The sequence below is a fragment of the Delphinus delphis genome, chromosome 2 (assembly GCF_949987515.2).
Source record: "Delphinus delphis chromosome 2, mDelDel1.2, whole genome shotgun sequence".
NCBI classification, from domain to species: Eukaryota; Metazoa; Chordata; class Mammalia; order Artiodactyla; family Delphinidae; genus Delphinus; species Delphinus delphis.
In genome coordinates, this window is record NC_082684.1 from 133,310,406 (window position 1) to 133,320,334 (window position 9,929).

At 51.0% G+C, this 9,929-nt stretch overlaps 1 long non-coding RNA gene across 1 annotated transcript; it reads left to right on the forward strand.

The window, feature by feature from the left end:
• Positions 1–266: 266 nt before the first annotated feature.
• On the forward strand, positions 267–9,624 carry LOC132419818 (uncharacterized). The gene is made up of 5 exons (XR_009518250.1): positions 267–293; positions 2,098–2,178; positions 3,833–4,007; positions 4,642–4,744; positions 9,557–9,624. It is a non-coding gene; the product is annotated as an uncharacterized lncRNA (long non-coding RNA).
• The last annotated feature ends 305 nt before the right edge of the window (positions 9,625–9,929 follow it).

The window sequence follows — 9,929 nt, forward strand, 5'->3', positions numbered from 1 at the left end:
ACGAGGGGTAGAGCTGAGACTAGGCCGCCCTGCCTGCAGATGGCCCTTTGTCTCGGTGCTCTGCGTTGTCCTATGCGGGATGGGGGGAGGGTCTCTCTCTTGTCCACTTGGCCCAGTTGGGGATGAGGACCCTGGTCTGGAAGCCCTGAGTGATCACATCGCCAGCTAAGGCAAAGGCACCATGCTGGGGCCTCGATGGGGGGAAGCAAGGCCATAGGACGTTTGCTGAGGTCAGTGTGACTGCTGCTCCCGCCTGTGTGGCGCCAGTGAGGACACAGCACCAGAACCAAGTGGTGAGTGATGTTGGGTGAGCGGTCGGGGACACCGAGTGTGCTCGGATCTGCAGGTGACAGCGGACTGATCCTCTCTGCCCTGCGTCTGAGGGTCGGGAGAGGGGAGGTCTGGGTGAGACAGGCCTCAGAATGCTGTGCCCCAGGCTCCTGGCCTCCTCCAAGGGGACACTGGAGTGGACCGTCGCAGGCCACGGGGAGGAGAGAGCGGTGGGCCGTGAAAAGCGGGCTGCACAGAGGCAAGCACGGGCCCCCGGCCCCAGCCCTTGAGTTGTGCCACCAGGTTCCTTCCACGTAAGCCTTCTCGTGGGAGAGAGAATGGGATTCACCTGTTTTAAAAAGGTTGCGATTTACCTGCATGACTTTGCACGGGGCTCATTGGAGCCCAGGGAAGTCAGGTGCACTGCCTGGGGGCCCCCGGTCTAAGCAGGGAGTGGGAGTCTGCAGCCACCCCGGGGTGGACGGCTCTGCCACTGACACGGCACTTTATCTTCTGACTGGTCTGAGAAAGGGTCTCAACTTGGCCCAGGCTGCGCTGCCAGTTAGGGTCACAGATAGGACTTGGGGACTTCCCCAAGGGATGACGTTCAGGCCCTGCCCCCTCATTTCCCCAGAGCCTCTCGTTCTGACTTCTGGCTCTCTCTCCAGATGAGGTTGTGCTTAGAGGTACGCATGGGACAGGAAGGAGACATCTGTCACATCCCTCTCGATAAACTATTTCCCATACCTATCTCTTCACTTTAAATGCATCCAGAGCCCCACAAGGTGAACCTGGCCTCAGCCTCTCGGGAGCTTCAAGGCTCTGGACGAGGCCGGGTAACTCAGACCCACTCAGGAGTGGGGTGTCTGTCACCCGCCTGCCTTGTGACAACAATGATGCCCCTCATCTCGCTTGTCACCCCCTTGGGGCCCCCCCAAGATGTGGGGACCGGCATTGATTGAAGCCACAGCAAACTGGGCCGGCACTGCCTGTGATGCATGCCGAGAAACACACCCAGCTGCTTTCAAAGCGCCTTTCTCTCCTCTCCTTTCTAATGAAAACCCTTGTGTAATCTGTTAGTGCCGCGTCTACTGGAGCATGAATTATTCAGAGAAGTCTCTGTTCCATTATCTCCCCTCCCAGGGGGACGCCCCTACCATTGTCCGCCCTGACGGGTCATTATGCACTCTGTGAATTTAATCTTTTAGGCTATCTGGCCACACAGAAAAAATGTATGAATAACAATTTTCCTGTAATAACCTTCAACTAACCTTTCAACCAGAGTGAGTCATTCCAATCCCATTTTCACATCAAGAGGAGTTAAAGGCATGCAGTTACCTCTCGTCTGTTTCAGGAGCTGCCCCACCTCTGCCGCACCCTTAATTTTTAAAGGGGTGTTGAAGAGTGTTATGAGCCAGAGGAGGGTGTGGGAGGGTTGGGTGGTAAGAGGCGGGTCTGGAGTCCTGACACTAAGTCTGGGCCAGGGGTCCCGAGCCTCAGCTTTTTCCTGTGGACAGGGGAACCGTACCACCACATCCAGGTCCTACGGCCACTGCATCTGGCTCTCATTGTCCAGCAGCCTGATATTTTTTTTGCCCCATTGAAGGCAGCACTAATTCCTTCCTTTGCTCCTGCATAAGGAAAAATTTCCCCTCTGCCCAGAGATTTCCCCAGAGCCCTTCCACAGATGGCAATTTCAGATCAGTTTTAGCTTTTGGTGAGAGCTGTGGTGTCACCATGCTGCTGACATGAGAGAGGACGGGAGAGGGTGGGGCCGTGCGCGCACCCAGGAGCCCTAACCTTCCCCCCACCCCTGGCTTCCCACAGTGCGGCGATCTGGAAGGAACCTGGAGTTTGGAGTCAGGTAACTGACTTTGAGAGTTGGCTCCTCCAGCTGTGTGACCTTGGGTAAGTCACTTCCCCTCTCTGGGCATTGGAAGGGTTCCATGGGTAAGATGGGGATAATAATACTTTGCAGGGTTGTTTTGAGGATCAAATGAGACATTGAAGCAGTCTGTCTGGCGCAAAGCCCTGGGCCTGAGTTGGTTCCTCTCCTGGGCCTGAGGCACCCCTACCCCACTTTCCCCATCTCCTTTTCCCCTTCCTGAGTTCAGCTGGTTATGAGCACCTGTCTCCCCCTTCCCCCAGGCTCTTTGGCTCTGAGGCAGGGTCTGATACACTCATCCATGCTCAGGTCTGAGAACAGCAGCTCCCAGTGGCTCAACAGACCCAAAGAGACAGGAGGAAGGATGCTCACTCCAAGGTGGCCTTGGCCCACCCACTGGGTCCTGCAGAATAGCCTTTGACTCCTGGACTGCAGCTTTGATTCTGCTTTTCCGGTTTGCCTCATACCAACTTTCTTTTCTTTTTTAACCAAATGGGAAGAGCAAACCCAGGGTGTGAAAGGACTTCTGCAGGTCATAATTCAGAGGGTCAAAAACAGACGCTGACAAGGACCCTGTGTCCTGACTCCCCTCTGGGTGCTCAGATCATCTCACTGCCCCTTAAAGCGCTTGGATGGTGGTGGCAGTACAGGCCCTCAGGCAAGAGATCTAAACAGACATTTCTCCAAAAAAGATGTACAGATGGCCAAAAAACACACGAAAAGATGCTCAGCATCACTAATTATTAGAGAAATACAAATCAAAACTACAGTGAGGTATCACCTCACACCAGTCAGAATGGCCATCATCAAAAAATCTACAAACAATAAATGCTGGAGAGGGTGTGGAGAAAAGGGAACCCTCTTGCACTGTTAATGGGAATGTAAATTGGTACAGCCACTATAGAGAACAGGATGGAGGTTCCTAAAATACCTAAAAATAGAGCTACCATATGATCTAGCAATCCCACTCCTGGGCATATATATATCTGGAGATATATCCCCATAATTCGAAAAGATGCATGAACCACAGTGTTCATTGAAGCACTATTTACAATAGCCAAGATATGGAAGCAACCTAAATGTCCATCGATAGAAGAATGGAAGAAGAAGATGTGGAACCTGTACACAATGGAATATTACTCAGCCATAAAAAGGAACGAAATAATGCTATTTGTAGCGACATGGATGGACCTGGAGATTGTCATTGTCACTTAGTGAAGTGAGTCAGACGGAGAAAGACAAATATATAATATCGCTTATATGTGGAATCTAGAAAAATGGTACAGATGAACTTATTTGCAAAGCAGAAATAGAGTCACAGATGTATAAAACAAACTTACGGTTACCAAGGGGGGAAGGGGGTGGTGGTGGGATGAATTGGGAGATTGGGATTGACATATATACCCCACTATGTGTAAAATGGATGTAAAATGAGAACCTGCTGTATAGCACAGGGAACCCTACTAATGCTCTCTGGTGACCTAAATGGGAAGGGAATCTAAAAAAGAGTGGATATATGTATATGTATAACGGATTCACTTTGCTGCACAGCAGAAACTCACACCATTGTAAAGCAATATTCTAATAAGAATTAAATTGTTTTAGAAAGGGCAGGGACCCTTGATCTCCCTCAAGTCACACCGTGCAGGCCAAGCTTTAGCGAGTTTTTTCTCTCAGGTCACAAAAACGGCCAAGGAGGTGGTCCTGAAGTTCTGACAGTTTCCTCAGTGGGAGATGGGCACTCTGGGCGATCACACAGACAGCACGGAGAACCCTGGGGGCCTGTGTGAATGACGGGGTCTGCGCAGAGAGAGCAAGGTGCCACGAGGGTGCGAATAAGAGAGAGAGACGGGTGAGCAAGCCCTAAGCAGGGTTTATCTGCCGTTAGTTTTCAGACCGTCTTTGCCGCTTCCCATGCTCCCCGCCAGCTGTCCTGCTGTCGCAGGGCGGGGATGTGCAGGCCCCGTCCCACATCTGCGTCCCCGCCTGCTCCTCGGCCCCGCCCAGGAGGCCACCACCCTGGCTCTTCCACAGCCCGTATCCTGTACGCTTGCTTCGGTGCCTTTAGAGCATCCCGTCTCCCACTTGACCTGTCTTCCTCCAGAAAGCTCGCTCAGTTTGTCTTTGAGGGCTGGAGGGAGGCAGCCTGGACCCAGCCCTTCCTTCCTCTCCATTCCATGGCCGGTTGGATTCCTGTTCAGACTTTTCCTCCCGTCTCCCTCTGATGTATTTGCCGGGCTCTGAGCGAAGCCCCGCTGCCCCTGCAGAAGGATCTTTCTGAAAAAACGTTCCCCAAGGGCTGAAAGGAAATACAGAAAAACACTCACAATCGTTGCCTTTGGGCAATGGGATTTTAAGTGGGTTTTTAAAGTTTTACCTTTTCCTCCTACTTTTTGGGAGTTTCCAAACTTTCAACAATGTATGTTATAAAAGTTGACAGAATGTAAGAGATCACCGTTCTCAACATGTTTCCCCTCCTACTTCAGATCTAATAGTGATGCTCTGCTGCCCATTTGACACACGATCCTGGAGAACCTACTGAACGCCGGGCACCCAGGAGCGCCACCCAGAAGACCGGCCTTATGATTGGTAGGTGTAGCTGTGGGTCTGTGAGTTCAGAGGCTTCTGGAAGACACCCTTGTTAAAAGCAAAAACCCTCCACCTGCTAGCTGGGCCCTGCCCCTCAAGAACTCAGACCCGAGGCTTAGAGGCAGTTTTGCTGAACTGCATGAGACTGTGGGTGCAGGCAGCCCCGCTTTGGGCTTTTCTACCAGACTAATGAAAAGTGGAGTTCTCCTTCACACCATAGAAGCAGCCTAGCCTTCTGAGCTTCCCAGGTCTTGGCCATGGTAGACGGAAGAACAGCAGGAGACCCCAAGGGAACTGCCTGCCAGCCTGGGTAGGAATTGGCAGCGACTAAAGACAAAGGCAGTGTTACTGGGCAGATACCATGAAGCCCGCGAGGAGTGGATGCATTCACTGCACGGAGATGTGCCATGCTGGTTTGGAGGCGCACGGGAAACAGTGCTGGGCTCCTTGGAAATGCTTGACAGCGAGCGTGGCTGTGCTGTTTCACGGAAGAGGGCACGAGAGCCGGTAACATCCATGATTATAGAAATGCAAGCCCGTTTTCACTCTCAGACAGAGGGCCCATAGGCTATTGGGCTGCATCTTAGTGGCTTGTTTGCCTACCTGCCCCCTCCCCTGGAGCAGCTCTTTGGGGTTGGGGACCATGGCTGACCCTGCCCTGTTTCCCCACTGTGCCTTGCTAGGGCCCTGCCCCTAACGGTGTGTGTAGCCAGGAAGGTAGAGAAGACAGAGCCTTTCCAAAGGGCGAATGTGAATGGAGCGACTGGGGCGAGGAGTACCAGGGCCTCTGAGCCATTTGTGAAGGAGGGAAGAATCCAAACTGGCAGCTGAGGTCACCAAGAACAAAGCTCGGGGGCCACCATTAGGGGATCACCCGGACTCGGGCCTGAGCTGCTGCTTCCACGTCTTCACAGGCTCCCAGGAGAAAGGCAGCCCCCCGGGGAGGACCTTTCCTAGGTCAGAATTCGAACACAGATCCATCTGTGTCTGAAGCCTGCTTGCCTAATCCATCCCATGTCCGTTTCCAGCACCCACAAGATAGTTCCCCATCCCTATGCACTTCATCTTAGCTTTGTTGATTTCTCCACTGGCCCATATAACAGTCAACGTTCCTTCACCTCCACTGTCCCTGTCACCTCCTCTCCCTCTGCCCCATTCATACCTCCATCTTTTACAATTATTCCTGACGGCCCGCTCTCAGACCCTGATAGGAACATGAGATCCTTCTCCTTCTGTGCCAACTAATAAACCCTGTCGTACAGTCTCCACTCCTGGAGAGCTTGCCCTGGAGTCTGGAGCAGATTCTCCTGCAAGGAAAGCGCACAGCAAGGCTGGGGGAAAGTGCTCTGAACTTCTGGTGCCTGTTCGCTCAGATGTTTCCCATTTTGAATGTATATAAAAGAGCAAAATGGGCTGCAGAGCCAACATTTGGGCTACAAAAACATGTCCTATCAACAACAGCAACCTTCTCCCCAGAGAAAATGAGGTTGTGTATATGTGTATGTGTTTTTTTTCTTTTCTTCCGGGGGTGGAAGTGTTGCATTTTAATGCCTGATTTTGGCACTTGGTGCAGAAAAATAATTTTGAGATGCCAGTGGCCAAATTTTCCTCCATCCCACTTCAGAAAACTCGTTTGTGTTTAAATTTCTTGCAACTGAGTTATATACACAGTACATGGGGGTGGCTGTTCAAAATGTACCCATTTATAGCTCCACTGTATTTTTCCCCCTTTGCAATAGAGAACTGAGACATAAACACCACCCCCATCTGACTGCACACGAGGTATGGATGTGACAAATCCCCCGGGATTTCGGCAGCCAGGCTTTTGTGCACACAGGCACGACACATGTCAGTGCAGATTGCCAACAGGTGTGGCTCAGGGGGAGGACAGAGCGAAGGACAGGTGGGATGACTGTGCAGAAGCTGGTGGAAAGATGGCAGAGGGGATGCACCACCCTTCTCTCCCACAGCCTGGCCCGGTCCCCCTTCTAGACCAAGTGCAAGGCACGACCGCCGGTGTATGGCCAAAATGTGGGATTCTGGGCGATGCTACGGCTCTAAGATTGGCCTCTGCAGGAGAGACGAGGGGACATAAATGTCATCCCGAGTTTGGGGAGTTGCAGTAGCCTCTCTGGCGAAAGGCCCCATTTACACCTCACTGCCCAGTGGTTGAGAAACCAGCTGTTTGGGGACCCTGTGGAATCCAGGGTGATGTGTATTGGGGTGCTCCGGAAGCACAGCTTGTTTCTGAGACCCATGAGCTACAACGGACAGGCACTGTCCTCCCATTTCGCAGGTGAGTACCAGAGAGGCTGAGTCACTGGCCCACCGTCACACAGCCAGCCGAAGGTAGAAAGGAGCTCTGGAGCCTTTCTGGAGCAAAGGCAACAGACCCTGAGGAGAGTCTGAGGGGAATGGCATGGGTGCAGCATGACTTGAGGGTCAGAGGAAGTCTTGCCTCACCCATTTGCAGACCTGAAATCCTTCTGGGGAGAGTCAGCCATTGGGTTTTGATAAAATTTCCCAAAGGTGATAGAGCACTAGATTCCTGGGATATGTGAAGTGTGAAAGGGTCTCTGTGCCCAAAGAAGTTTGGGAAATGCTGATTTAAAGAAATGTAGACTTTTCTACCTTGCAGGACTTGTCAGAGCCTTTAATGTGCTAATGATCCAATGTGGGGCGTGGGGGCACAGGTTGGAGCCTCCAGGATTTCCCAACCCCACTGACCAGGGCACTAGCTTCACCACGCCCTTACCAGGGCTCTGTAGACACACATTTTGTGAAACGCTGGATTGCGGCTGTGATGAGTTTAGAAAGGTGTATTTTCTTGGGGAGGAGTAAAATATACCAATATTGATTAAACTCTCCAAAATGCAAAGTGGTTTGCAAAAATTAGCTTTGAATCATCTGGAAGGCTCAGAGGAAATGGGACACAGCAAAGGTAAGTTTCAATTAGAAGAAGAACAGAGGGAAGTGAAACCACCTTAAATCCAACTTGAGAAAAGCTTATTTAAATGTGTTGCTGAAAAAAACAAAAAAGAGGTTTCGTGCTTTGTAGAAGTTAGATTTGGCACCAGGAACTCTTCAGCTGAGACTGAAAGGCGCTGACCCATCGCTCTAGGAGCCTGTGTCCCGTGCAAGCAACACGTGGCCGGAGGCATCATGGGAAACACCTGTTGGCTGGGAGTGGGGGGAGGGGGAACTGGGAGCTGAATTTTTCTTCATTTTTAAGAGGAGAGAGATTTCTGCTTCTTTATGGAAGAAAAATGTTTTGTTTGTATTTGGTTTTGGTTTTTGGTGATGCCATGATTTGAGAGCACGTTTTTGCTCCATCAGAGGGTTTTTTTAATAAATGAAGCCCAAAGGCAGGGGCTGGATCTCGGGCACCCCCGTTGCCTGCCTCCTAGTTTAGGGCTGAGTGCATAAGGGAAATAGTTCTGCTGAACTGGACATTTGACTCCTGCGTTTTTAAGATGGAATTCTAATGGAAAAAAATAAGTCTGCACATAGTCCTTTCTGGCAGGACTGTCCTGTACATTGTGGCTGTTTCCAGAAGAAGCCCAGGGTTGGGAGGTGACTTGGGGGTCCATGCCTGCCTCTGCTTCCCTGTGGGTGGCCACAGGCAAGTCTCTTAACCTCTCTGAGCTCCAGTTTTCTCACCATAAAATAAGGATCCTAAAAGCTGCCTTGCTTATCTCTCATGTGATGGAAGCGTTAAAGGAGTGAAGGAATAAACACATGTTGTAAAATTAAGACGCCATACAAATACCAGTTATTATTACATGATGGCATTTAAGCAACGTCAGGAAGGCCTCCTTGCCTATCTAGAAATACCTTTTGTCAAGGATTGTCAAGGGTCCTGAAATTGTATCATTAGAAATGCATTCCCTGGGATGTTAAAGGCTTTTAGATCTTTAAGACATCTTCACTAAAATGCATTTGGGAGACATCAATATGAAGCCATTATCTCTGCGCCACCGAGAGCCTGGCGGAAGAGATGGACTTGTCCAAGCTGGTAGCAAACTAGCAAACCAGCTGAGGGGGCAGGGAAGTGATAAAGAAAAGTAGGTGTTCCAGGAAGGGATCCCCAAGACTGTGAAAGACCAGAGCTTCTTACCCTTGACTGTGCCCACAAATGGCCTGGGGATGGAGTTAAAATGCAGATTCTGACGCGGGGGGCTTGAGAGGGGCCTGAGAATCTGCATTTCTCACAAGCTTCCAGGTGATGCTGATACTGCTAGTCTGAGGTCCACATCTGTAGTACAAGTAGAATAATAATACTAACAATAACTAACAGCAAATCCAACCCTCCCAAGAACATCTGGCTTTGGCCGAAGGCCTAAGCACTGTAGGATTTGGTGGTTTGGGAGGAATCCTGTACAAAGGCACTGCTGCCTTGTGGGAGGAGAGTGACTAACACACGGGGATGCTGTTTGTTAATTTGGATGTGTTGTTTTGTGTGGACTTGGTTAGTGAGCTGTGCTCTTGAGAACCATTAAGATGTACATGCAGGATGGGGCCTTGAGACCTTGCTGGGCTCTACCCTGCCACCCTGACAGAGTCCAGTGTGAACTAGATCTCCCTGCCCACCCTCATCCCCTGCCCCACTTTCCCCTCCCCTTGCTTTGTCACCTCCCCCTAGCGCAGGTTTTCTCGAGCCTCTGGCTCTAATCTGCCTCTGTGTGTTGAGTGGTGTTTATGTGTGTACATACATTTCTATCTATCTATCAATCTGTCCCTCTTCCTCTCTCCCAGTCTCTCCCTCCTCTTCCTCTCCATCATCGAATCATCATCTCTGTGTTTCTTCTCTAGTAGCCGGTTCCCGGAGGAGGGGTGACGTATCAACTCACCAGATCAGTGTTTACTCGCCAGGAATCCCGGGCATTTTAGCACTGGATGATGAGCCCCTGAGGGCAGACGCAGGTGTTCCTCTGTTTGGAGCTCCACATCTCGGATCAGGCATGGACCAAGAGATGTGACAGTTGTAACTTGTAACAGCTCCGTGTGGAGCTGGGTTTGCAGGTCTCACGGCAGGCACCTCTGAGCCCCAGGTGAAGTGTACACTGCTCCCAAGCTCTCGTTTTCCCTGGTCCTGGAAGTTACCACATGAGGATGAATAAGGAAGACTCAAAATGTAGTGAAGGAGACCAGTCATCTACCACCATGGGAGCCCAGCTGATTATCT